We start from the raw sequence: 5,147 nt of genomic DNA, 5'->3' as shown, positions 1-5,147 counted from the left end.
TCTGACGGAGATCAGCCCTGGGATTTCTTTGGAAGGAATGATGCTAAAGCTGAAACTGCAGTACTTTGGCCACCTCATGTGAAGAGTTGACTCATTGGAAAAGACTCTGATGTTGGGATGGATTGGGAGCAGGAGTAGAAGGGGACGACAGAGGATGAGATGGCTGGATGGCATCACTGACTCGATGGACGTGAGTCTGAGTGAACTCCGGGAGTTGGTGATGGACAGGGAGACCTGGCATGCTGTGATTCATGGGGTCACAAAGAGTCAGACATGACTGAGTGACTGAACTGACTGAATTTGATATCTCCATGAACCACAGAATAATGGTGCCAGATAAGCCCATGCTTTACAAAGTTCTCACAGGTGTGGATTGAAATAACACACCAGTTTTTACATCAGTGCGGTACACTTAACATTGGCAAGGTTTCTTATTTGAATTTTCCCAAATTGAATCTTTGAACTCTACAAAATGGATCATTACCTGGTTATGTCAATTTTATAAACTCTTAAATTCCTTGGCATTGTGTGGAAGGACAGGTAGGAGCCAGGAGTGCTGGGTAATGAGCTGGGAATATATTTAATGCTGGTTAGCTCTCACTGCGTGGGTTTCCCAGATAATGCTAATGGTAAAGACCACCCACCCCCCACCAATGTATGAGATGTAAGTGATATAGGTTTGATCCCTGGGTCAGGAAGATGCCCTGGAGAATGGCGTGGTAACCCACTCCAATACTCTTGCCTTGAGAATTCCACAGACAGAGGAGCCTGGTGGGTTACAGTCCACAGGGTTGCAAAGAGTCGGATTGGACTGATGCAACTTAGCATGCGTGCATGCAGCCCTCATGGCATAACAAACCATCCCAAAACATAGTGGTTTAAAACCAAGTAATCATTTATTTTTCTCATGAATTTGCAATTTGGGCATGACCCCAAGGGGATGGCTCATCTTTGCTCTTGCAGTTTCATCAGTTGGCAGCTGGAGAATCCACTCTGTGTTGCCTCACTTGGAAGGCCAGCAAGCTGATTCTGGATAGCAGATGAAATATCAGCCAGGGGAGTGGACCAGTGACTTCAGGCTCTCTTCATGGGGGCCACTTGGGCTTCTACTCAGGCTTCCTCACAGCAGGGTGGGCAAATTCCAAGGGTAACCACCCTGGAAGAGCAAGGAGGCATTTTCCCTATCTAATCTTAGAAGTCACATGGTGTTGCTTCAACTACCCACTATTTATCAAAGCAGTCACAAAGTCCCTCCAATTCCAAGGTAGGGGACATAGGCCCATAGCTCAAGGGAGAGAGATCATAAGAGGAAGTCAGATTGTAAGAAGTCAGGAAATATGGTTTTAACAATCTTTGGAAACTATAAACTACCATATTAACAAGTTAGCTCAAGGGAGTGAGTGAAGTGAAGTTGCTCAGTCATGTCCGACTCTTTGTGACCCCATGGACTGTAGCCTACCAGGCTCCTCCCTCCATGGGATTCTCCAGGCAAGAGTACTGGAGTGGGTTGCCATTTCTTTCTCCAGGGGATCTTCCCAACCCAGGGATCCAACCCAGGTCTCCCTCATTCCAGGCAGACGCTTTAACCTCTGAGCCACCAAAGAAGCTCAAGGGAGAGAGATCATAAAAGGAAGTCAGGTTGTAAGAAGTCAGAAGATGGGGTTTTAACCATCTTTGGAAAATAAACACTACCTCATTAACAAGTTATAGTAAATTGAGGAGTAAAAATAAAGTTTATACTATCACAACATGTGCCATATTTTTGAAAGCATATTTTTAATCATGTTGAATGAAGCTTGAAATATAGTCACCTCAGCTTCTTCCCTTATATTTTTCATTCGTTCATCATGCTTCTGAATTAGCAACTTTATTTGTTTCTCCTTTTCTTCTGGTGGTTTATGGGCATGTTCCTTTTCTACTAGTTTAATTTTGTTTTGTCATCAGCATAGACTTTCTTCAAGCATTCCTCCTGCTGTCTCAGCTTTTGGCCTATGTCCTTGTAAATGGGGTCAGAAAAGTAAGCCCCTTGGTTGTTCTGCACCATCTTGTCTATTAGCTCCACCAGCTCCTGCACCTGAGCTTCCTTCTCAGCCTGCTCTGTGTTTCTGCTGTTACTGATGGCACAGTGGAGGTCTCCACACTCCTGGAGGAGGCTTCCTAGGTTTACATCTGCATCCTACAAAAAGTTGCTCAGGCTCTGGTCCCCCAGTTCATCTCTGCAAGTGAGTAAGATGATCATATACTTCATGGCTGCTTTCCCAAACAGATACTTGACCAACGCCACGGTTTTCTGCTTTTCCTCTGTGTGGCAGCCCAGTCTCAGGACCAATACAATGGTGTGAGGCCAGGGACAGGAGGCGAGGACACATCGACTGATTTCCCTGCAGGTGGTGTTCAGGCTGTCCTTGGTGTCAAAGAGCCCTGGGGTGTCAACAATGAGAAGGTCTCTCCCCTTCCATTCTGGGATGCTTTTTGACAAGTTTTGGTAACAGCTTGGGCAGCAATCTCAGACTCGAATACTTTTTCCCCCGAGGATGGTGTTTACAGTCGTAATTTCCCCACTTGCGGTCTCCCCTACCAGCATGACCCTCAGATCGTTGTTTGGCTTGGCAGCCATGTTTATATCAAGAGACTCGCGCGTGGGCACCTACACCATCTTAAGAAAAGGAAGGAGAGAGGAAAAGGGTCAATTTAGGTAAGTAGGAACCATTCCCACTCTCTTTTTTCCCCCCTTATTTTCCTCCCTATAAGTTTCTAATATTCTCTTAAGCATATTGTTCCTGGTAGAGACAGAAAATTTAAAGAGTTGAATTGTTACTGAAGAAATAACCAAGTAGTTAGAGTTTCCCCACAAAAGTGTTAGGTCCTGATGGTTTCACAGGGAACTCATGAAACCTTTAAAGACCTGATAATCTCAGTGCTACTCAAACTATTCCTGATCACATAGCAATGAAGGAAAATGTTTAATTTTTCCTATGAAGCAAGTGTAATGTTGATTCCAAAAGCTAACAAAGATTTCACAATAAATAAAGCTATGGATATGTCTCATGTATAAATATTGATACAAAAATCCTAAATAAATTATTAGACATGAAAAGCAGTATCACATGAATAAGTATGATTGTTTCAGAAACACTAGGGTGATTCAACATGAGGATTTTGATTATTATAGTACACCCCGAGAGAGATTAAGAAGAAAAGTAACTAGATGCAGAAGAGTCATTTGGCCAAATTCAATCCTGATTCATGTTTAAATCAGTTCATCAAATTTAAATTAATTGATTCTTCTTTAACATGATTATATATATATATAAATTTAAAAATTTTGATCACTTGTTTTTTCATGAAACTAAAATCGTTTGTTGTTCAGCCACTAAGTTGTGTCCAACTCTTGTGTGGCCCCATTTACTGTAGCCTGCCTGGCTTCTCTGTCCATGGCATTTCCCAAGCAGGAATACTAGAATGGGTTGCCATTCCCTTCTCCTGAGGATCTTTCTGACCCAGGGATCCACCCCAAGTCTTCTGCATTGGCAGGCAGATTCTTTGCCATTGAGCCACCTGGCCCCTGATAGCTCAATTGGTGAACCACCTGGGACCTAATAGCTCAGGTGGTAAAGACTCTGCCTGCAATGCAGGAGACCCTGGTTCAATCCCTGGATTGAGAAGATCCCCTGGAGAAGAGAAAGGCTACCCACACCAGTATTCTGGCCTGCAGAATTCTATGGACTGTATAGTCCACAGGTTTGCAAAGAGTTGGACACGACTGATTGACTTTCACTTTTCACACCTGGGAAACCCAGCAACTAAAGCAGTTGATTATAAAATTTATTTGGATGAAGAAAAAAAAAATTAGCTTGGGCAATGAAGCAAAAACAACAAAAAAAAAGTAAGATTAGCTTTACCAGATAGTAAAATACAACAGTTTGTATAGTTAAAGCAGTATGATGTTGGTGCATGGATAGTGAGAACAGTGAAATAAAAACAGAAGATTCACTTATAGGCCAAATTGATCACACTATATTCAAATCATTTACATTATGCTACATTTATGTTCAGTAAGGTAGCGTCTCAGATTAGAAATATAAATATAAAAAAGTTAATCCATATAAATAATAAAAGAAACATAGGTAAATCTTTGTAACCTAATTATAGGTAAAATATTTATAAGATTTGAAATAGAGTAAGAAAAGAGACTCCTAAATTTGATTACATAAAAATCAAACAGATATTGTGGGGATAAAACCCACCATACACAAAACACAAATGTTAAACTAGGGGAAAAACTATTCCTACTTATATAAAAGAGGGGCGATTTATCTTTTATACAAACAATATCTATACAGATGGTTGATAAGCACATGAAAAGATACTGAGCATCACTAACTACTCAAGAAATGCAATCAAAACTACATTGATGTATCACCTCACAGCAGTCAGAATTGCCATCATCAAAAAGTTTACAAATAATCAATGCTGAGAGAGAGTGGAGAAAAGGGGACCCTTCTCCACTGTTGGTGGAAACATAAATTGGTACAGCCTTCATGAAGAACAGTATGAAATATCCACAATAAACTAGAAACAGAGTTGCCATGTGATCCAGCAATCCAGCTCCTGGGCATGTTATCCAGATAAAACTCTAATTTGAAAAGATACTTGCAGCCCTATGTTCAGAGTAGCACTATTTACAATAGCCCAGACGTGGAAACAACCTAATTGTCCGTCTACAGATGAATGTGTAAAGGAGCTGTGGTTTGTATATACAATGGGATATTACTCAGCTATAAAAGAGAATGAAATATTGCCATTTGCAGCAACATGGATGAAATGAGATGCTTTCATATTGAGTGAAGTAAGTCAGGAGAAAAAATATTTTATGGTACAATTTATATATGGAATCTAAAAAAAAAAAAATGACCTTATGTACAGCACAGGTACAGACTCACTGACAAAGAAAACAAACTTATGATTACCAAATAGGAGTGTCAGGGAAAAGGGATAAATTAGGAGTATCGGATTTATGGATACATACCACTATATATAAAATACATAAGCCATCTGTATGTCTTCTTTGGAGAAATGTCTATTTAGTTCTTTGGCCCATTTTTTGATTGGGTCGTTTATTTTTCTGGAGTTGAGCTGTAGGAGTT

At 40.7% G+C, this 5,147-nt stretch overlaps 1 pseudogene; it reads right to left on the bottom strand.

The window, feature by feature from the left end:
* Positions 1–1,742: 1,742 nt before the first annotated feature.
* LOC104985527 lies at positions 1,743–2,617 on the bottom strand (annotated as a pseudogene).
* Positions 2,618–5,147: the final 2,530 nt, after the last annotated feature.

Source organism: Bison bison, unplaced genomic scaffold (genome assembly GCF_000754665.1).
Source record: "Bison bison bison isolate TAMUID 2011002044 unplaced genomic scaffold, Bison_UMD1.0 scf7180017845558, whole genome shotgun sequence".
Lineage (NCBI taxonomy): Eukaryota > Metazoa > Chordata > Mammalia > Artiodactyla > Bovidae > Bison > Bison bison.
Note: the sequence above shows the minus strand (reverse complement) of the source record. Positions and strands in the feature narration are given on the sequence as shown.